Source organism: Tympanuchus pallidicinctus, unplaced genomic scaffold (assembly GCF_026119805.1).
Source record: "Tympanuchus pallidicinctus isolate F22 unplaced genomic scaffold, pur_lepc_1.0 scaffold1, whole genome shotgun sequence".
Classification (NCBI taxonomy): Eukaryota; Metazoa; Chordata; class Aves; order Galliformes; family Phasianidae; genus Tympanuchus; species Tympanuchus pallidicinctus.
In genome coordinates this window covers 17,488,678-17,512,438 of record NW_026294618.1, presented here as the reverse complement: position 1 = coordinate 17,512,438, position 23,761 = coordinate 17,488,678, and positions in this window count along the sequence as shown.

Here is a 23,761-nt window from a genome sequence, read left to right as displayed (position 1 = left end):
AATTCACTGTTTAAGACCTATACACTCAGCAAGCATCACACATGGAAGTCTGTACCCTACACTCAATGCCTGCTACATTCACCATAGCATTAGAATAGCAATAGCCTGGAATGCTGGGTCTATAAACTGTGGGAAATATTCAAAATCATGAAATATTTCAGTTTCTAGACAAAGGGACTTTAGGCATTTGATTTAAAAAAGTCAGTGACGTAGACTAAGACAAACTATAAAAAGCACATGTGATTTAATGATAAATGATACGGAGAAGACACCTCCTGTCCTTCCATCTCCTGTTCTTACATAACACCACAGCAGCCTCACACTTGCAGTTCCTATGGTGTAACTGTACCCAAGTGCACAGAGTCTTTAGTCTGCCTGCAAAACAATGAAGTTCTAAAATACATGAAAGCAGGTCTGCTTCTCCAGAAAATAGCTTCTGGTCCCTGTGGCTGCATCATAATCTTCTTTACTAGAGGCATTAAACTAGGCAAACATTCTTACCTTAGAAACATGACCATTCATGATATTTAGGTGTATCTGTGGTGATAAAGCTTTCATTTTGGTTATCATTTGGTTTTCTTACCTTTATCACAAACTTTATTAAAAGTATAAACTAAAACATCGCATTTTGAAAAGCATCACTGGTAAACGATCACAGAGCTGAAACCAGTGGAATAAAATGGCTTTAACACGCACCTTGTAGTCAACTAATGAAATCAGATGAGTAAATTTTGACCCAGGATTTTTCAACATGAAGTGTCTTCAAGCAGTGTTAATTTAAATTATTAAAATATTTTATTTCCCAAAATACTGTCTTGAGGAGTAACTGTAAAATTGCAAGCATCTCATCTGTTGTAAGTGCTACAATTATTCTGTTCACTAAGATTTTTTTATAGCACCCCTGTCCTATTATGGTTCTTTTGAACTTCTATAAACTTGATTTCGAAAATAAAAAAGAAAATTTACTGCCAAAAATATTAAGATAGCTAATTTAAGAAAGACAACAGCTTTTCATTAGCACTCATATAACTTGTATTCATGATTTACTAGTAATTATATCAGAGATAATACTGGCACTTAGAAAATTTTCTATTTGTCTTTAATAAAAAAGAATAGACAGCGCATGATAAAACAACTCAAAAGAACGCTATTGTATTTCTAGCCAAAATGAATAAGAGTCATCTAACAGAGATGTATACTCAGTTATATTTAGCATCTGCAGTCCTAAGACCCCATATCATTTAAAAGTTCCCCTTGCTTACGACCCTGTTATTCACATCAAACAGTAATAATGCACGTTTTTAGAGGTGAAATCTGGAGATCGGAGAGGCTAAGTGACTGTCTAAGCTTATAAACAGACTTACTCAAAGGATCAATTTCAGTTCTCTGCATCTGTTTGTTCATTTTTTGCAGGTCAGGAATAGATTTTTTGGATATTAAAATGTTTTCAAAACACAGATTTATGGGTTCACTTCTATTGGTTCAGTACTCTCTTTCTGAGCTTCGGAACAATTTACTGTGTACCAGATGAGAAAGAGCTGTCCTGGTTTCAGCAGGGACAGAGCCGATTTTCTTCATATGTTTGATATGCTGCTATGTTTTGGCTTTCGGAGAAAAACAATGCTGACAACACACCTATATTTTAGTAGCTGCTGAGCAGTGCTGTACAGAGCCAAGGAACAAACTGTAAAACTGAGAGGAGTTGGTTGGGGGAGCTGCAGCTACTCAGGGTCTGGCTGGGCATTGATCAGCAGGAGGCGAGCAATTGCTTGTGCCTCCCTTGTTTTGTAAATATACATGTAATTATAACTACTGTCATTTCTCTTTTCCTTTTATGTCTTAGTAAACAGCTTTTATCTCAACTATGAGTTATGCTCTTTTCTTTCTTTTTCTGACTTTCTCTTCCATCCCAATGGCACAGGGCCCGTCTGTATAGCCTTTTAAGTTATTATTTATGTATTAATTAAAGTTTCTCTCTATGTCCTGGAAATGCTTCAATCAGATTGCATTTGATTCTTAAACACATTTCAGAAGGATCACATAAAATTTGTTATATTTCACATTCAGAACTTGGGGTTAGGGTGGCAATTATTTGCAGCAAGGAAGGAGGCCAAAAGTTGAGACGGTGTTACAGAAAAGTCAGGAAAGGAGAGCAGAGATCTTGCTTTCAGGTACAACATTATTCTTCATTATCATCAGTTCTCAAAATCAATTGAATTGAAGGTGCCTGAAAAATTCATCTTCCTCTAATTAATTCCTCTCCCAATATATGTTATTAGGGAGTTACTTCAGATGTGAATTTAGAGGAGAGTGATGCTGCTCAGTTTTGCACTTTCAAAGGCACTTTAACAAAAACGCAGTCCCCAAAACTCCTCAAATCTGACTTACATGATTTTCTGTTGGTCACCTTGTTCTCCTGCGGCCAGGGGAGAGACAAAGTAAACGACAATCAGAAGTGAATCTGGATACCAGACTTTACTTAAGAAGCAATACGATTAGAGCTTTAGCTTACTTCATTACTTCACTCTCACACCCTCACTGTCCCACTGTTATGCTCACCAACACTCATCTCACCTCAGAAAGGAGATTTCTGCTGGCATAAGAAAGTTGGGCAGAAAGTTGTGTTGGCTCCTATTCCCCATTCCACTTCTGGCCAATCACTGGCTAAGGCCTCTGAACATCTTTTGACATTTGTCAATATCCATTTGTGACACAAAAATTTGTGTCCACTGTCATGGTTTTATGTTTTTTTGTTTTTTGGGTTTCAGTATTCCACATCAAAACACCATGTAGTGTATGGGGTATTAAAGTGTTAATGCCCAATCCCAGGTACCTATCCCTGTACATTACAGAAGTCACAGGATCTGGCCCTTCCGGGTGGGGGGGGCGTTCTCTTGCTGCCTGGCAGTGGGTGCTGCAGGGTGCTTTCCTAGCCGTTCCAAGCTTTTCAGGTTTGACTCGGTCCCGGGAACTCTCTCTCATCTTGTCTGATTTATTAATCTCAATTTCAATTAAATTGTATTATATTGTATTCCGGTATCATAGTAAAATAAGTTTTCCTCCATAGATTGTTGCCATTGTTCTTTTCCTCCCTTACTTCCTTCCCATTTTGTGGGACTGGGGTGGGGGGGGGAAGGGCAGGGGTCTTCTGCTCCCCTGTCACGGACATAGATTGATCTAGTCAACCCTGTGACAGTCCACTCCTCCCATTCAGGATGCTCATCCTCCCAGTACTCTTCTCTCCAAGGCTACCTTTTCTTTTGGAAAAATTCCATTTTTCAGCCACTCTTCTTCACAGGCTCCCAAGATCTGTTTTTTTTTTTTTCCCCTTTTGGTTTACATATAGAAACATGATCAGCCTGCTAATTGCTGGTTCTATCATGTGTTTCTTCAGTAATCAGTAATCAGAGAGCTTGGGACATTTTGCTGCTATTTAGTCCACATATTATCAAAATTTGCAACCAGCCTACATTGGTTGTAGATAGCAAGCAGCAGACCTCTCCTTGAAGCTTCAAACCATCAGTTTTGGACATTTGCCCCTACACCCCCACATACTTGATTATCTGTCAACTATTACCCTTCAAAAAAAGAAAAAAGAAATTTTTCACCTATGATACCCACACATCCGTTCCCTTTTTCAGTGAGAGGGTTCTCCACCATCAATCAGCTTTGTGCACTTAGTCCCACCACATCACACAACAGAGAAAGGGCTCCTTCTTACAGACTTGAACACCCTCCCACTACTGCTAGGCTTTTATTTTTATAATATTTAAAATATTTTATAATATTTAAAATATTTTTAAAGCATTATGCTTGCTGCATTCCATTTCTTCTCTTCTTCCCATTTAATTTGCTAGTTCAAAATAGATTGCTATGAAATTATACTTGTTGTATGTTTTGTAATGATCTCTTCTCAGGTAATGAAAAGTAGGGGTAAACTCTGTCAAATGAGTCATAAGATAATGCTAGACAATTCTCCACCTGAATACAATTACTTAATCCAAGTGCAGATACAGATCAAACTGCCAGACAGACATATTTTTTTCCCAAATAACTGTGGAAAGAGACATTTAGATTTCATTTCTGACCCTCCAAAGTTCTTACCTTTGCTGCTGTATTAGAAAAGGCTGTTAATCAGATGTCTCTTCAGTAGATCTGGAGGGGTACTTAAATGATTTATTCTGTCCTTTAGAAGAAAGGATGTACTTTAGAGATTTATAATTTTTAAAAAGGATCACTTAAAATTTGCAGTAAATATAATTATTACGTAGGGTGGTAACAATTCTCTTAAATTTCATGTAAATGCAATCATTAATTTATTGAGTGCTGAATGTCCACCTGGTATTACCTGGTAAACAGCCAACATACCTGTGTGGTCACAAAAAAACTATATAAAAAAGAGTAAAGGGATTTTTTTTTAAAATTTTTTATTTGTTGTTGTTGTTATATGAAGTATCTGTAAGAAAGAACAATTCTTTCATTTTCTTTTAACTTTCAGGATAACACTACTTTGTCTTTTCTTGCTTTCTCTAGTTTCAGATTTGAAGATAAGTTGCAAAACATGGTGTCTGAATCCTTTTACAGCAGAAGACAGTGAGAGTTGTTAGGGAATCTGTGTAGATTGAAACACTGCTTGTAATATATCTAATCCCAAAGCAGTGGGATGCAAGTTTGCATACATTTTCTTATATTTGAATAAATATATGGGCAAAGTATTATCAACATGGATTATAGTTCAAATTGTGTTGCAGCAGAAAACAGTTTAGAATTATTCTTTTATTACACTATTTGTCATTAAACATACCCTAGAATATTTTTAAAATATTAACAAGTAATTTTTAAAAGAAGAAATAAAAGAATGTTTTTCCTCCTTGTTTACTCAGATGTCATGGTGAGTGCCAAATATTTTCTTGTGTAACTCTGAATTTTGCATTTGTGAATGACTACACAGGTGTGACTTCACTGTAACATTTCCAACTGCCAGCTGAATGCAAATAAGTGATTTTTTCCCCAGTATTCCTGTTCATAGTACACTAAAATTAAAGTTTGGATAGGACTGGACAAAAATTTTCTCACAGATTTTAAATATCTTAATATCTCTGTAACTTTAGAACACTTAGAATTCCATTTTGGGGGATAGTTTGGTATTTGACATCCTTGAACATTCAGACTTCAGAAAGAGACACTCAAGAATCAATCAAAACATGAGTCAAGACACTCTCTTAAAATCAAACAGTAATTAACTAGTCTAGACTTTCCAAGAAAACAAATCTGAAAAGCTCAAATATCCCTATGCTCTGCCTTTCTTACTATAGAATACTAAATTACAAAGATTACAAAAAGAAGTATTTCAAAGCAGCTTCACATCTTCAACAACTCTCAACCTGAATCTGTTTGTTTTTCAAACATGGAAAACAACTCTAACGAGGGTGTGTGCTCCATAAATGACACATAGAATGTCCTTCACACATCTCTTCCTGTGCTGAGCTCACAGTTCTTTCAGAAAAACCCACGCCTTTTGAAAGTCTAAAAGAGCACTGAGTAGCAGTGAGATCATTTTTGTGGACATCATTTTGTAATTTCTACCAGCATGTAAAAGAAAAATTCCTATGTGGATGAATAAAACTATTCCATTTACTGAATATTGGATTCAGTGGCACTGGGATGCAGACGACTTGCACAAGTCTCCTTGTACTTCCTTTGGAGACAAAATTTTGCAGAGAAACAATGTTGGAATACTTACAAGTTGCTTCAGCCGAGTAATGCACAGACTGTTTCATCTCAGAGAAATCAGCTTGAACACATCTGCATTTACAATAAGACATCAGGAAACTAAAACAATCTTCACTGAAGTCAGTGGTACTTCTTAAATTGATTGTTTTGTTTAACTGTTGCATTAGAACTGTATTTGGGCATCAGCAGCACTTAATAAATGCTCAGATCTTGTAAAACATATTGACTTGGTCTATACTACCATGCAGGCAGTCCTGGAGTCTAAAGAAGCTTTCTATCTGCTTTTGTACCAACAAGATTGTCCATGGGGTTGGCCTAATACCAAGACAAATCTTCTTTCTCTGTAATAAGTCTCAGGGGATTCCTTATGGCACCTTCTAAGAAGATACTTCTATAGTGTGGATGGGCCTAGATTCCCATAGAGAAAAGATTTAGGTACCAGACTTTTTGCTGTGGCTGCCATAATAGAGAAAAACAGAAATTCCAGCTCCAACAAATTTCAGACCCTTTCCTCTATACACTTTCTAAAAACACCTAAGTTCACTTCTGAAAAAAGAAAAAAATAAAAAAGAAGAAATTGCTTTCACCACCTTATTGTTTTTGTTTAAAGACGATTCTTCTGCATCTGAAAAGTACAGAGGGACTATTATAAAAATAATAATTACTATAGTTTTGCACATGAAGAACATCTTCATTGATATTCCTGTTGAAAAGGCCTTAATAGGCTTCTAACTAAAAAGCAGCATCTGCCAAAGGGAAATGTTTGAGTTTCAGTATCCCAAAGCTTAATTCCAGAAGCAAGACCCTGTGGAGGAAGTACTTTCAGGAATAACACACTGGACTGCTCTAAATTTGTGCACGGTGTGACACCATAGAGTTTGAGCCTGATGAGCACTTCACTGCTGCGAAAGTATGTATACTTCAGTGAAGTTTGTAAGTAAAAGAGATAGTAAGAAACCTAGTCTGTGGGAGCACATCAGAAACCTACCAGGTCTGGAGCATCAAAGGCAAATAACACGAACTCTATTGCCCTTCAGTTGTCAATGGTTTGTTATAAGTTCTTTGTTGCTCCCTTGAAGAAAAAGCAGCTATGAAACCAATTCAACATCTCTTCCTCAATGACTTGATACCAGTGTATGAGCCATATTTTCATTTATAGTGAGACCACTTGAACCTTTCTCATTGCGAACAGACTGCAAAATGGGTGGGTATCAGGGATGAGAGGACATCAGTGTTGGGTCCTTACAGTTGAAATTTACTTTAAATTTCAAAGTGCAAACAGACAATATCTTCAGTCACAGGTATGCAAGACATACATATTACAGCATTTCCTAAAAGCAATTTCCATTCTGGTGTCTGCTTTCACAGACTGTGTTATCAAAAAGGGAAATGGAAAATACCTAGATAGATAGAATACCTAGATAGAATTATATCTTTCACAGATGAAGATACAAAGTTTATTGTGCAGAGCAACATACACAGAGGTAGAAAGAAAGACACACAACTGCAATGTCCTCATCCTAGAGGTACAAGGATTCTTTCTGTTCACAGTGCCTGGGTAAGTCAGATTGTCATCTGGTACACTGCTTTAGGCCTCACTACTTAGTAAAGTTTGGGAAAATCTGTGATTTCTCTACAATACAAAAACAGAAAATATAGAAATCGTAATTGCTTAATATGCACCTCCACTGAGAAAAGCATGGGTTCAATATCTGATGAAAACCTTGAGCTAAGATGAAGGGGAGACAGACGGTAGCATAATGTCTTCAGTCACAAAAAATTCCACCCAATCTTATTGCATATAGCAACAGAGGTATCAACCAGCAGACTCTGCAAAGGTTATCCCATCTGCTTCCAAAAAGTAAGAAGGACCTGAGAACTGTTGTGACAAATTTTTATTGCACTTATTTAGGTTCTTTTTGCTGCAAGTAACTAAATCCATCCATAAGCACAAATGTAAATCAAGTACACAGATGATTTATTTAGTTTTGTACAAACTATCCACTTTTTTTTCCCCCTGCTTTCAAGTACTGTACCAATAGGGAATTTTAAGAAATACACTAATTCCTGCCTACTTCTTTTGTTATTGAATTTAAATGGTGCCATTTTCTAGCCCTTCCAGATCTACCTACACAACTGCATGTATACAAACAAACACAGAATGACAGAATCATAGAATGACTTCAGTTGGAATGACCCTCCAAGATTGTCAGCATATACTTGCTTTCAGTCATATCTATTGCTTTAAAACACTCAATACAGAACATTTGAAGCTGGTCTTTCTGGTTTTCCATCTTATCCCTGCAATTGTTATATCTTTGTTGCAGCTGGATAATGACTCCCAAAGCTCTTCTAATATATCACATTTTGATGGTTCCTCCTCTCAACATATTGGATCACAACCGTCAAGTCTGTGGTGCATTTATCTAAAGAGATCAGAAGAAGCCAAGGTTTTAGGTGGACACAGGAGGATGTTCATCATCCTTTCTGTAGCCAAAATTAGGCATTATAAGAGTGAATGCAGCCAGAAGCAAGATAAGGTTTTCTTCTCTAACAACAGAATCATAAAACTTGACATACCTGCAGAGAACAGAACAGGAAGGGGCCAAGGTGTCTGAATCAGTCTCCTGGTTTATTGACACTTTTAACATAAGTACTATTCATCACTTCCATCATTCCAGAAAAAAAAAATAAAAAATCCCACATGTTATAAACTACTCAGAAGCTGCTTCATGAGCTTTTAAGCTATTCCTGTCACAAGTGCAGCACCTCTGAGAGGGAGGCCAGCAGACAGAGAAGGGCAGAAATCTTGTCAGCTGTCTGACTGTAATCCATGGATGCTTTAGAGTAAAAACTCTAACATGTAATTTTTATTGCAAACAAACGTTCGATATACAGTCAGCTCTCCATTATCCCCTGGCAGATTATCCAGTTTGCTGATAAATGGTGCCACAACTGCAGGCTAGGCCAGGTCTGGCAGAGCTTATTAGCTTAAGCTCTGCATAAATACTTCTGTACTGTTTCCAGACCCAGCACTCGGGTGCCTTCACAGCATGTTGCTGGAACCAGCACAGTGGGATGCAATGTGGATACATCCAAGTGGCTCTGCGGGAAGCCAGCTCATGTCCAGCCAGGCTTTGGAGTTTGCCAGCCCTACATTAACACTGGCTCACACAGGGGTTAAAAAGACAGATAGTTTTCTGTAACTCATCCTTTTCCTGCTTGTTCCCATTAAATCATTAGCATAGTTATTGTGAGTTCAGCCTTAGGCCACAAGAAAGCTCCCAGAAGATTTCAGTGTTTGTCAGAGAATACACTAAGCAACATCTAATTAACCCCAACCAAAAGCAGGTCCTGGGGACTGTGGCAAACAGGGAGATCCAGGGCCATGTTGCCAAGTAACTGCACAAAGTCCTGGAGCCATCTCAGCGCCTCGCGCCCTGCATACCTGCTTTTTCAAGCAGAACACCCTCTTTAGGAAATTTAAATAAAAACAAATTCAGTCTTCATGGTGTCCTTATCAAGTAGAGCAATTCACTGGATTTAAGCGGACCTTGGCTTCTGGCATTTACAGGATGATTTACACTGGAATACTGCCTTGAGTTAATAAATTATAAGATGCTTTGGGATTGTTCAGTGTGGGAAATATGACAGAAGAATCCACTGTTATTTTCAACACCCCGTGCCCTTTCAAGCTTTGCTATTTGCTGAGATATAAAAAAAAAATGGTAATTATTGCACAGATATGATTTTTTTTTTCTCACCGAATTGTATTGATATTTTCAGCTCAATTTATTTATGCATCCAAATGGCTGCCAGATACAGAGATTTGTGATTTTATTACTCACCTGTGCTGGAGTCAGACTGGTGACTAAGAGGTGAAAGGTCTCACATTAGATTACTGATCCCAGGAGCAAGCCAGTCCTTCAGTTCAAGCACTTTCTAATGCATATTTTGCACTGAATAATCAACTCACTTTTCAAGGTGACACAGTCATACTCTTACAAAAGCCTCCCTCCACACTAAAAAAAAGACAAGACAATGCTCACCACTCACCTCATAGCTACAGTAGCCTTTTTCCTTTTTGTCTTGCACAGTAAGTTTCATTTCAAACATCTAGGGCCACTCATCTCCTGTCTAAAACACAGCAAAACCTCCCAGGTAAATGTCAATGGGGAGAAACATATGTGACCTCCAGTGAATTTATGTGGAGAGACAGAGACAAACATTCACATGTATAAATTTGCATATGTACATGTATTTGTATATGCACACATGCATACACACATATTTGTCTGTAACATAAGTATTAGAATTTTCACAGAGTTTTTTTTCTTAAATCATTTATGCTAGCTGTGTAGGAACAAATGATTCTGCCAAAATCCAGAAAATAAAAACAAAGTTGTTTGTTCCAGGGTGGTCTCACCAAATCAAAATGCTTTGGTTTACTGAGCAGAAATGTTTGATTTGAATCATTCTGATGTCAAGTTGCATCTGCTCAGCACCTCGTGGGAGTCCCACTGGAACTGTGATGCAGATGCTACATAACTCCGTGATTTCACACAGACTTCCTTGACTGGCAATATATTCAGCAATGCTGTGCATTTTTCCATATGACCAAGTCATGTAGGATACCCTGAGTCGTGTCGTTTACAAGACTGATGATAAACACACTACTGTCAATTAGCCCTTTCTGTAAGGCAAGTTAAAATAAGACAAGCAAATTACAATGCCCTATAAGTTTTTCTTTGGAAACTGAAGAGTTACTGTTCATCAACTGAATACTAAACATTTCAAATCAATTCAGTGCACTGAGATGAAATATTTCAACCCGAGACTGCAGAAATAATTAATTTCAATTAAAATGCTACAGAAGGTATTGCATTATTTACAAATTGTCTGTTTCCAATTCACAATAAATTTAGATATTTTGACTTTTAAGTCTGCAGAGGGAAAAACAGGCTAGAAATAACTGGGGAGAGGGAGGTTTTTCTGTATTAAGTAATCTAATTCCTACAAAGACATAGCAGAGAACATTCTTTTTTGCTTCTGGATGCTGCGCTAAGACACATGGAAAAGAAGGAGGTGATACAGGACAACTAACATGGCTTCACTAAGGAAAAGTCCTGTCTGACCAACCTAGTGGCCATCTATGATGGGAGGGAAGAGCCACTGATATCATCTATCTGGATGACTGTAGAGCCTTTGACATGGTCCTCCACAAAATCCTACTCTCCAAATTGGAAAGACATGGATTTGCTAGGTGGACTGTCTGATGGACAAGGAATTGGTTGTGAGATCATACCCAAAGAGTGGTGGTCAATAGCTCAATGTCTGCATGGAGACCAATGATGAGTGGTGTGCCTCAAGGGTCAGTGCTGGGACCACTGCTGTTTAATATCTTAAATGATGACATTGACAGTGGGTTCACAGGGACAGATCTTTAGCAAAGGAAGTTATGATATAACAAGGAGAAATAGTTTCAAATTAAAAAAAGAGAAGATTTAGACTGGTATAAGGAAAAGGTGTTTTACAATAAGAGTGCTGAGGCACTGGAACAAATTGCCCAGAGAAGTGACGGATGTCCCGTTCCTGGAAACACCCAAGGTTGGGCTGGACAGGGTTCTCAGCAACCTGATCTAGCTTTTGATGTTCCTGTTCAATGCAGGAGAGTTGGACTAGGTGATTTCTGAATGTCCCTTCCAACTGAAACAGTTCTATGATTGTATGATTCTGTGAATTTGGTAAGGCCAAATCGTAACTTGAGAGTAATGTAAGATACAAAATGAAAAAGAGAAGAATTTAGGAGAGAGAGCCCTAACACATCCAGTATTAACTTATCTAGGAATTTCCCTGCAGGTCAGACAGGGTTTGCTGCCACAGAGAGTGTATGGCCTTGGGCAACAAATATATGTCGTTTCCAGCCTTGCTCTTTTTATATTTGCCAAGCACTCACTAGGCAGTGCAAACTCAGAAGCACTTCATAGTCTAGGAGGGATCAGGAAAGAAAAGTAATTACTCTCATGAAGACTCCTCTTCACAAAACATTTTTCGGCTGTTGGCGTGGTTAATATAGCTCTAATTACTTAAATAAGTCACTGGTGTATAATTTAAAATTGGGACCCACATACAACTGTCTGTTTTGACTGTTTACAGTGGAAGTAAATGCGGCTAGGAGTAGCACACCCTCTCCAGTTTGCCTACGGCAGTGAAAACCCCTCAAGCCAGCCCTGTCAGGAATGGTGCTGACATGCATTAATGGTACAGTTACCACTAGATAATATTATGCAATTAACAGATCTCATCACTAGTCCTTAAGGGAGTGCAGCATATTGCAAAATTTTGATCCGCATGTCATCATTGCTGCAAAATTCATTCAGCCCAAAATACATCAGTTGTTCTGATTTAATATCACACAGTCTTGCTAGCTGATACTTTACCATAATTTTCTAAAGATTGCAATCCTGGGTCTAGATGACCTCCTGCCCTTACACATTCAAAGCCCTCAGCAAAGTTGCTGGTCTCTCATAGCTCAGCCTTATGGCCAGAAACTCCAGAGGGGAAAGAAGTTTTTACTCCCTCTTTTGGTGGAAAAGCAAAAACTGTATGGAGCATACTAATCAACATTGTTTATTTTATAATTCTTTTTGTAATAAACCTGTTTATAAAGTAGATTTTAAGACCTATAGAGTCCACAAAATTGGCCCATAAAGAGGAATAATGTTTACCAGTGATATCCCTGCAGAAGATCAAACAAGCTAGTCATTTCAGACCATGAGGTCTGTTTAAACAAGACAGTAAATTGCTGAAGCTCTGTCAGAGGAGGTTCTGGTTGGATATGAGAAAAAAATTCTTCTCTGAAAGAGTGGTCAGGCATTAGGATAATCTGCCGTGGGAGATGGTTGAGTCACTTTCCCTGGAGGTACTTAAGAAACATTTGTGTTATACTAAGGGAAATGGTTTAGTGGGTAAATACGTAGGTTGTATGTGGATGGTTGGACTGGATGATCTTGGAAGCCTTTTCCAACCTTGGTAATTCTATGATTCTGTGATTCTATGAAATAAAATCTCCCATACCTAGTAAACTACATCACAATCACAAAGAACCAGACTTCTTGCCTGGTTTTAGGGAAGTACAAGCATTTCTGAGGTGGCTGTAGTAGTTGGGAATGGGATAAACCCCCTTGGAAAGTGGCAAGGTCTCTGCACTGCCCAGTTCACTGGAAGAGCAGGGCACTCTGATCTCCTGCTTCACCTCTCATTTTTCTGTTCTCTGGAGTATGTCTTTTCCTTTTGTTTATTATTTTCTGGCAGAAATCATTCTGCTTACATCTACACTACAACAGTTGCTCTGCATGCTCTATGTGGTAGATGAGATAGGCAGTTGGATTGTAAGTTGAAATGCACTCAGTTGGTGGAGGCTGGAAAAGAAATGAATATCTAAAGCTAGATAGAAAGCTAGATAGACAATCAGCAGTTAAAACCATTGAGAACTATCAAGCAGGTTATGGAACCATGATGGGCACCTGTGTGCACACGGCAAATTATCTGTGATGGCAGCTCCCTTGTTAATGGCCCTTACCATGAAGTCTTGTCCTTTTCAGATCCTCTAATGAGAGGGCTTGTTTGGGACTTGAACTTTTCATAGGCAGATGCTTTATTGGTCAACGTTATGGGAAGAAGCCAAGCCATGAGGCCAGAGTTTTGTTCACCTTGCTTCCTATGTGCACTGAGATGTGACAGGATGTTCCTTTCTATTTTAGTTTATTTGCTTAATTAGAAGTGAAGGGAAATTCATCCTCCTTGTAACTGGATGTACTTCTCCTGATGAAAGCATAATTTTAATATCTGCAGCTAATATTAGTTATGGCAATGATGGCTCTTGCCTACATGCCCGTTCATTTCACAGAAGACTTCTTTCTGTTTTCACCTGGTGTGGTTACTTTGTACATCATCCAACTACTGCAACATCTGCCTTTCCAAGGCGAAAGTCTTCAAATCTGTCACTTGAAATGTTTCACATTTTTATCAGATGCACACCATGTCCATATCAACTGGGGAGAAAGAAACAAAAGAAAACATATTTTTCTTCTAGTCATTTAAACCAAATAGCATCAAACTATCCAAAAAACAAGCTCCTTTTTGCTTTCATTTTGGATGATTAAAACACCTTCCATCACCTAAATGCACGCTATATACATGTTCAATGTGCTTAAGATTATGATTTTCTGCACTTGAGAAATGGGCACTTGAGAAATCTGGGGGTTGATTTTGTCAACAAATGAGTTAAATCAAATCATGGATACATTTTCTATACGCATATCGTTAATAACAGTAGCTAGATTTGCCAAACGGAGAAGACCAGGCAGCCTTTATGCCAAGCAATAAAATATAATAGATTCCTCCCTGACTCTGGTGAAAAAACATGCATGTAGGAAGATAGGGGCCAGGAATTAAAAACAGTAGAGTGCACTGTTGAAAAAGAATAGTCAGCTGTCATGATTTAGGTAAGGAAAAAAAAAAAAAAAAGAAAGAAAAAAAAACCTTAATACAACAATTATCATTAGGAGTGATTTTTCCACCTCATAAGTGACAAGTAAATTATCACGTCTGTACCTGCATGTTGAGTTACTGCTTCACCTTCACCAATAAACAAAGAGTGGGAAAAAATGCTTTCAGCAACATTTTTTTTTCCCAAAGAGCCAAGCTGTTTGTGCTTTCTTCTCTTTTTCTTTCTCTTTATGTTCTGTTGATGAAAAAAAAATCAGATATAATAAGATAAAGTGGTAGCATAAAGCCAAGAGAGCTTTTTCTAGAAACCAAGGAAATTATGTCTCATTTAGTGTTATCCCTTTAGTTATCTTCCTCCATCAGTGTTTTATTCCTATAGCCTTCCCTAAAAATATTAGAAGGTGAATTAATATTTAATAAAATAAAAGCTTTTATTCTGCTTTATTAAATGCTGAAGAGGTATAATGAGCAAATGGCAAGTGTGTCAGAGCCTATAGATCCATCTAAATTCAGCTCTACTGCCCTTTCTTACTCCCTTGCATTTCACAAAAGAGAAACTCTAAATCTTTTTTCTCCTTATGGCTCTTTTATGAAACAGACATCTGGAGAAATTAATTTTTTAAATGGGAGGACACTGTTATTACACCAGCTTTATCAGAAGACAGCAATAATTAGGCATTGCCAATAAACATACCAACACAGAGAAGACAAATAGTAAAATTTTAAAGAGCTTTTAAGATGCTGGAATCATGGTTATGATGAGCCACATCCCAGCAAGGCCCATTTTCATCAATGGGAACCTGGTGTGACCAGCTCATACATAAACAGCAATCACAGGACAAAATGTGAAGTCAGATGAGATTAATCTAGGTGACTGTAGTCCTGCTTCCTTCTATATCTGGAAATGTCTTGGCTTTCAACACCTCTTATATATTTGCACCCAGGCAGGATCCAGAAACTAGCAGCTTCTTGCTCTTTCCTACAATGCTCCATTCTGCGGGTTTTGTCAGAGCCCTCCTAGCAGACTGGTTTCTGTGTACAATCTCCACCGTGTCCAGTTAAACTACTACAGCAGACGAGCCTGAGCCACCAGGTTGCTCAGCAGCCTGCTGTGCTTTGCAGACCTGGGCAGGTCCACCAGGTGCTCCCCACCAGTGCTCCCTGCTCTCACCCTGGGGGCACAGAGTGGGTGTTTGCTGTTTGGAGCCTGCTGTTCACACACCAGGATCAGAGTTAATGGTCACTGGTCTAATAGTGTAATGAAGGAGGTGAGAAGCTGACACATCATCATTTTTGCAGTCTCTGCTGGAAGGATAGGGCAAGCTTCTTGCTGTGCTAAGCTCTTAAATCATTACAGCAGGAACCACTAAAGCTCATGAGCCAGCCAGCTCAGTTGGTAGGAGCTAGCGTGGGAGAGTCCAGAGTTTGCTTCTCTCTTTATTTAAATTATTTTTTTGCCCATTCTTAACAGCCACTCTGTGATCTATTCCAGGGTGAAGCCATCCTCGCCCTACCCTGTAAAAGCTATTCCACTGTGCAAAGAGAGAGCTCAAGGTGAGCAGGTCAGGAGGGGAGGCCGTGCTCTGCTATGGCCTTGTTGGGAAGGGGGCAGTGCCAGCCCCTTCTCCTGCAGATGTTTATGTCTTTTATGTGAAAAGCCATTAGAACAGAGTCCAACAGTCGTAAAAGGAGTGTCTCTTTTTCTTCACAGCTGACTGTAAAAGCACAGAGTATCTAGCAAAAGAGCAAACAGAAAATGCTGATAGAAGGCATCAACGTACAAGAAAGGAAAAAGATGTAAAAAATGAAAGCTTACTATCAATTTATACTGAATGAGAAATCCCTTTTTTACTTATACCACCATAATCCTACTTACCTTGCATGGGTTAGAACTGATGCACTGCCAATTAGGTTTTTCTCCCAGTTCTGCTATTGTAGATCCCAGAGAGTATTTCCTGTCACCAGATGCCCATGACCTTCCACATATGCCCAGGAGGCATTTCTCTCCTCCTTTGCATTTAGCAGCCTCTTTCTTTCAGGTAATCCTGAGAAGAGCAGTGAGAGTCATCTGGAGTCAGGATTGAGAAGCATCCTCTCAAAATACAATGAAGCACACACACTGCTGCAGCTGCAGGACACAGTGTGCTGAAGGCTGGATTTAGATTCAGCTTCAAAGAGCATTAAATTCGTGCAGTAAAATTTCAGCTAAAACTTTTTTCATCTTTGCACAATCTCGCATTGTTTAGATTTCCAAGTGAAATTTCAAACAATCCCCAGTTCTGCTCAGTGTATACACTGAGCTTTGGGGATCACTTTCAAAAACACCTCATTTGCATCAATTCAGCTGATCCCTTCTGTGTTTGAGAAGATGAAAGTGTGCTTCTAGCCTATGTTTCCCTCTGCTCAGACTATGAAGCACTCATTCTTTTCATAAAAAGAACTAGATCAGCAATCATGTTCTCCGCTCTTCCAGTTTCTTTAACTGCATCATTGAAACCTAGGGAAAAAATGCATGAAAGCAAGAGGCACAGATGTTTACATCACAGGTACCTCAAAAAACTTGGAAGTATCCTAACTGTGTATAGCCTGTGCATACATTTCATGCCTCACTCACTAAGAATTAGCATTGAAAGTCATCACAGTGAACACAGAGAACTGGATGAATTTCAATCTACTGCAGAAACCAGCCATTTATGTTGTTTGATGTCATCTGCAGTCACATCACTGCAGACATCTTTTGCAAGACTAGTAAAAGAAATGTTGTCATTTTTGACATGGATGCCTGTCCCTCTTCACTGCTCGAGTGACAGCATTCATAGCACTCTTCCCGTTGCTCAGCGCATATAACAAACCCAGGTGCAGAGATGAGTCTCCCAGGCTTCCCTTTGAAGAATGTCAGATCAGCTCTGTTTCTTTTAAAACCGCTCCCTTGGACCAGCTGACATTTATGCAAGCCACACAACACCGAGGAATCAGGATTTCAGGCAACTGATACCACTCTGGGGACACACAAACTGTAATCTAGATGCGAGCTACAAAGCAAAAAATTAACAATACATGCAACTGGATGTCACTGGGGTAAGAAAGCACGCTGTGCCATTAAGAGAGTTAAGGACAAAGGAGGTATCAAAGAGGTGAAATAATTCACATTGAGCAGTAATCTTATTGGCTTTTTTAACTTGCCACAGAACATCAATATTGCATTAATCTATGGTCCTGTGCAAGCTGTACCAAGGACAAAATGGGGAATTTGCAATGGTGTAAAGGGGAGAAATAAGCCTGCCTACTTTTGAGCACTCAAACAGGAGTCTCATCACCTTTGGCTCTGTATACAGCAAATGAGGAGTGACAGAAGCACCTCCAGGGGAGGCTTCCACCCTCTTGAGATCTAAATTGCCTTCCAGTGGTGCCTCTTGCACTTAATTTCTAAATAAGAAAGAAAGAAAGAAAGAAAGAAAGAAAGAAAGAAAGAAAGAAAGAAAGAAAGAAAGAAAGAAAGAAAGAAAGAAAGAAAGAAAGAAAGAAAGAAAGAAAGAAAGAAAGAAAGAAAGAAAGAAAGAAAGAAAGAAAGAAAGAAAGAAAGAAAGAAAGAAAGAAAGAAAGAAAGAGAAAGAAAGAAAGAGAGAAAGAAAGAAAGAAAGAAAGAAAGAAAGAAAGAAAGAAAGAAAGAAAGAAAGAAAGAAAGAAAGAAAGAAAGAAAGAAAGAAAAGAAAAAAGAAGACTTAATTTAAGAATCTCTGATCTTCTCATCCCAGCCCTATCCTCCTCTCAAAGCTCCATAGTGCTTTTTAAAGCCTTTCCATGGAACTGCATTTCTCACACTAGCCCAGTGGAGAAGAGTGAGCTGAGGAAAACACATATATGTCAGTACATTTCAGATTGTCGTGCTTCAGAAAGCACTTTCTATCTGAGCATATGCAGCTAACTTTCCAGAAACCAACCTCTCAGTGAAAATTAATACCATCTTTTTTTTGTCTGGATATATATAATTGGGGGTTCTATTGGTTTACAACATAGAGATTCTCACCTAATGAAATGACTGCATGAAGAAATATCTTAATGTACACAAAGGCAACCATATACAGTAACAGACCAAGTTATTTATCTCCCATGCCAATGCCTAACAGATTAAATATTGTCTGTGAAAACCTGCAAAAATACATTTACACTAAAAAAACTGGCACGCATTCCTCAACACATGAGCAAACAAACACAAACAGGGAGAGGAAAGAAGGAAATAAAAGTAATGAATGAAATTTAATTCAGCCTTTTATTGTCATCTAAATAGAAACCACTGCAGCAGCGCTGTGATAATTAGCGGATTTTTTTTTTTCTAAAAAATGTAAAGTGGTCCTTGAAGTCAAAAACTGTGAAGAAATCACAGTTCTTAGCCATGGCAAAGGAGAGCTGTTAAGCGTTGTTGGGTTTATACTGTGCACAACCTGCTTTCCCAAGCCTCTCTTTCGTGGACTGCAAAAGCTCAAAAGGGTGAAGGAACTAATATGGTGATAATGCTTTGTCTTTGAACATGACAGACTCATGATTCAGAAATCTCCTGTCAGATTCCTCCTGACAGAATAAAGATTCCCATCTTACCTGAGGTCTCTGCCTTGCACCCCGTGCACAAAGCAGAGAAAGAAATTGAGCCAAGAAAATGTGCATGAGGCTTTATTTTATTGATGTTGTTCACAGATAACAATCTTAAGAGGCAACTGATCTTTTTAATCCAAATAAGATTCATATTCCCTTCTGCTTTCAATGACTGAGGATCTTTAGCAAATGAAATTTCAAATTAGCCTGCCCACAATACCCGTGCACTGGGAAAAGGTGGCTTCGGGCTGACAGAGTCTTAAAAGGAAAGGCAACAGAATGGGCCCTGAAAGTTTAATGCTGCCTGGCCACAAATCTCCATTAGCAGGCAAAGCAGCCATGCCTGGGCACTGTGCCAGGGGCAGGAAAGGATGCTTACAAGAGCATGGACCTGGTAGGAGCCAGACGCAGCCTGGTGAGAGGCTACCGACAACAGCTCTGCTGGGGTTAAGGCATACGCTATACACACACACATATATATATCTATACGCATATGTATGCAAACTTCTATGCTTAGGCTGAACTTCCTAGCTCCCATCTGCTGTGTGCAGCGTGAAATGTCTCCCTGTGCAGGAGCCAGAACAGCCGTGTGTTCTGCAGAAATCCCACTCGCGCTCCATTTCGGTACGCCTGCAGAGGCGCAGCTTGTGCTGACCCCACAAGCAGAAGCGAGTTCCATTCACATGCAAGAATCAGAGGCTTGGCTGTTGCCTTCTTCATTTTTTCCACCTGACCCTTCATTTCTCTCCAGTTCAGCTGACATATATACCCACATTATGCTTCCGTTTGCAGACAGTACATTAAGATTCAGGGGATTCTCTACATCCTATCCGCATTTTTCATTACAGCTATTGATATTATGTATTAAAAGACTAATGACTTGGAGCCTCTAATATCAGGAAATGATGTCTCTAATGATACATCTTTGACCTCAAGACTGAAGCCTGCAGTGCAGTTTCCTCATCTGTGTGGCTGTTTCCTAAAAGCCTGGCTGAGTAGTTTGTTGGCTGGTACAGCCGCTGCTCGAGTTTTCACCTTTGCCACTCTGTGGTACTTGCTGTTCTTTGCAGAAAAAGCACTGACTGCCTGGAAAACAAGCCAAGGCAACGCAGGTATTTGAGTCAAAGCATGTGGCTGGTGATGGGAGCAGCTTCATTCAGTATGTAAGGTGTCCATAAAAAAGAAGTTGTATCTACAATTCCACTACTCTGCCAGATGCACTGAATTTTGTATCAAGCAAGAGCAGCTTAAATCCACACTTTGCAGTCAGAAAAGGAGGAGGAGGCTGATAAAAGCAGATGATTGATCTAACAGTGCAGCACTTACAGTACTGTATTATTTCAGGACAGAGTCCTGTAGTGTGCTTCATATGAGTGGAAATCACTGTATGACTGGGACCTTGAGAGACATAGAAAGATAAAAAACTCAGGGCTCTGTCTTTTCATGCCTTCAGCCAAAGCCTGAATATTCAGCCCACTCAGACCTGCTGTAGTGCTTTGTTAGTGATTTGATTCCCTGAATTTTCTCTGCCTCTTGCATTGTGGAAAATATTTTGTAAAAGGAGTGACAACATGCATCTTCAGCATGCAACTAATAGATCTCTCTTTCAAGGACACCATAAGAAAACATATTTAAGTAAATGAGCATTTCAGAGGCCAGTGAAAAATCAGGCAGCCAGAAGAGCTTTTATCTTTAACAGTGGTTCAGTCACATACATTCTGCCTTCAGTGGCAAATGTGTCAATGTGTAAAGTTTCATTATGAAACTTGTTTCTATAATCCTTTTATTGGCTTGGATTTTACTTTCTCTAGGCTTACTGTATACAAACAAAATGATGTAAGACCTGCCTGAGGGAACTGAACAAACATCATTACCCTGTAGTTTACACTTTTTATTAAGGTTCTTTAAATTAAAATTGCCTCTTAAGAAAGACCTGCTTCAATTCTCTTCATTAATAAAGAGCTCCATACGTGAATAGAAGGTCCAATATATGTATTAATTCCTGATCCTGCAAAATCATAAACATGTCATAAATGTGCTTAATTTTATAAACTTTGAGTGACTTCAACTCTCAGTACAATATGACACATAAGATGCAATTCAATAGAGTATTTAGATATTTGCTTAAAGCCACCTTTACTCATGGAAGCCCTTCAGTAGGTGGACTTGCAGTAACATATTCAAACATATATTTAATATTAAGCAAACTCTTAAATGCTTTATTGAGTTGGGAATACTGCTGCTTGAATGGATCAAACCAATAATCATATTTAATATGACCTGGTGCTTTATAAAAAAAGGTAGTCAAATATGTATTTCCAAATACATAGAATACAGAAGTTACATAATATGGTACTAACTTTTTTTCCCATTCTAATCTGTATGCAGTTTGTCAACAGGAACAGAAACAACCTAGCCTAATCATCAAAAACTGTTTTTTCTTACAACCCTAAGCTGTAGTAAAATGCAGTAGCTGTAATGTCTTCCTAGGTATTCCAATGCCACCTGCAAGGAGACAACATTAGACCACTTCATATATTAGGGCAAACATTGTTTATAGTTTTATCTTCATAGAATCGTTTGAGTTGGATGGGACCCTTAAAGTCCATCTAGTCCAACTCCTCTGCAACCAACAAGGACATCTACAACTAGGTCAGTTTGCTCATAGTTAGTGCAGTTTAGCAATTCCTGTTTCTTCTGACCATGGTCCAGAAGCCCAAACCCAATCCTCAGGAATCCTCAGGAAACCACTTGTTTCCTAAGTGTCATTTGTACACTGATTGTGTAGTCAGTCGCATGTATAAAACAGTACAGGGCAAAACAAGAAGGTTTCCACAAATGCTATCAAAAGACATAAATTTCTCCTGGAATAAGCTCTGCTACGTGGCAAACAGATATAAAAAATGAAAGAAAATAATCTTGAAGCAGCAGGATTGAAAAAATATAAAAATATATACGTGTGCAACCTGGGACAAATGTGCCATGGTTTGGCATGAATGTTTAATAACTTCAGGTGAATTGCACAACTTACTTTGTGACTTTACCACTAGAGGCCATTTCAAATCCATGCCAACAAACCTTTTTAGTACAGCATCATGCATTCTTTATTAATACTGCAGACAGTACCGAGAGTTTCAGTTTCAGCCAGAAAGATATGGACAGAGCTGAGGGAATTATTAGAGGGTGGGGGGGAGGTGAAGACTAAAAATTCATTAAATGGTCAAAAAGGATGAATATGTGAAGAAAGATGAAAATAGTCGATTTTGTGTGATTCAGAAAACAAGAAAGTGAAAGATGTATTAAAAAAAAAAAAAAGAACAGAGAGAAATTCTTAATGTTACAAGCTAGCAACATAAGTATAATGAGATAAAAAAGGAGAAAGGCAAACTGTAGCTAGCCATTTCATGCTGCTAAGACCTATTATTTCCTAGAGAAGTGGCAAAAAAACCCTAGCACTTATTTAAAACTAACTGGGAAAGAACGGAGAGCTCACTGCTGAAGAGCATCACTCCCTATGGTGGTGTACTGGATGATGAAAGAAGTGTTCGCCCAAGATCCAATCCTACAGCTTTAATGAATCTTCATTTTCTGAGTATTCCCCCTTTAAAATGACAATATGCAAGTTTCATAAAATATTATGTGCTTTCTTAACCACTTGAAACTATACTGATGTGCAAGCAGATGTTTCTCACGTGATCCAGAATTTTTTTTCTACCTTTTTAACTCCTGCAGCTCTTCTTTTCTTTGGAGGGCGGTGAATGGGAGCCAGGAGTACACTTGTGAGAGCGCAGCTGTTTTGAACTGGAGCAAGCACACCTCTGCCAGGGTAATACAAAGAGCAGTTAGAGAGCCATTGACAGTTCAAAGTGTCTTGCTTTCATTATGCTGCACCTGACATCAACCCTGTTACATCTGTTAAATTCCCTTCAGAGAAATGTTGTTTTTATGAGCAAAAATGAATTGTTCCCTTTTCCTAGATGAAAACCTGTAGGTGTATGAAGTTAAGACAATTATTAATATTAAACTAACATCTACCATTTAATAGTAGATTCTCTTGAGACTAAAGCAGTGACATGAGTTACTATTGTTGCAGAAGGAGAGACTTGCAGTGTACTATAAAAGTAATGCTCTGTTTGCGTGTGCAGAGCCACATGTGACAAACTATGGCAGCTTTCATAGGTTTAATGAGTCTCTTTGGAGTTCTTCTCTCTCTGGTTAGTCATAGCAAAGCAAGAAAAAAGCTGTATGTGAATACATACCTCATGCAAGAAGATGCACACTGAGCGGCAGGAAGCATAATAAGCAAAGAGATGGGGTTTCCTGTGATCTCTTCCCTCTCTTCATGCATGACTAAAGAAAAGGATAGAAAACAAAATGCAGGCTGAGATTTTTGGTTATATCCAAACTCAAGAGCTCAGGGCATGGTATGCAATGGCGGGCTTCCAAATCTGCTTTTTATCCTTAGCTTACTGCTGTGAACAAGGAACAAGTGCTAGGAACAAGTGTTCCCAATATGGTTTTACAGTATCAAAAAGCACAATAAGAAATTTAGCATATCCCCAAGACAGAATTGTGGCACATTTTCTTCCATAAATTTGTCCCCTGACTATACTGCACTGGTAGTGATACAACGTGTTAGTATCCTCACTCTCAGCTGTAGAGCAGCCAACTCAGCCATCCCCTGGTGTCAGACTATTTGTGTGGCTGGCTGGAAATGCTTTGTCTAAAGTTAACTGGGGTGTAAGATGGCTGTTTGTCTTCTGAAGATATTCCACTAAATGGTACAACAGTCTAGTATTACCTTACAATGCTTGTAGGGTGTGTAACGATGAATGTCATTGCCTACGAGAGATGGAAGTCCTTGAAGTACCCTTAATATCTTGTGTGACCTTCTTATAACTGTTCTATGGTTTTCAGAAAAAGCTTG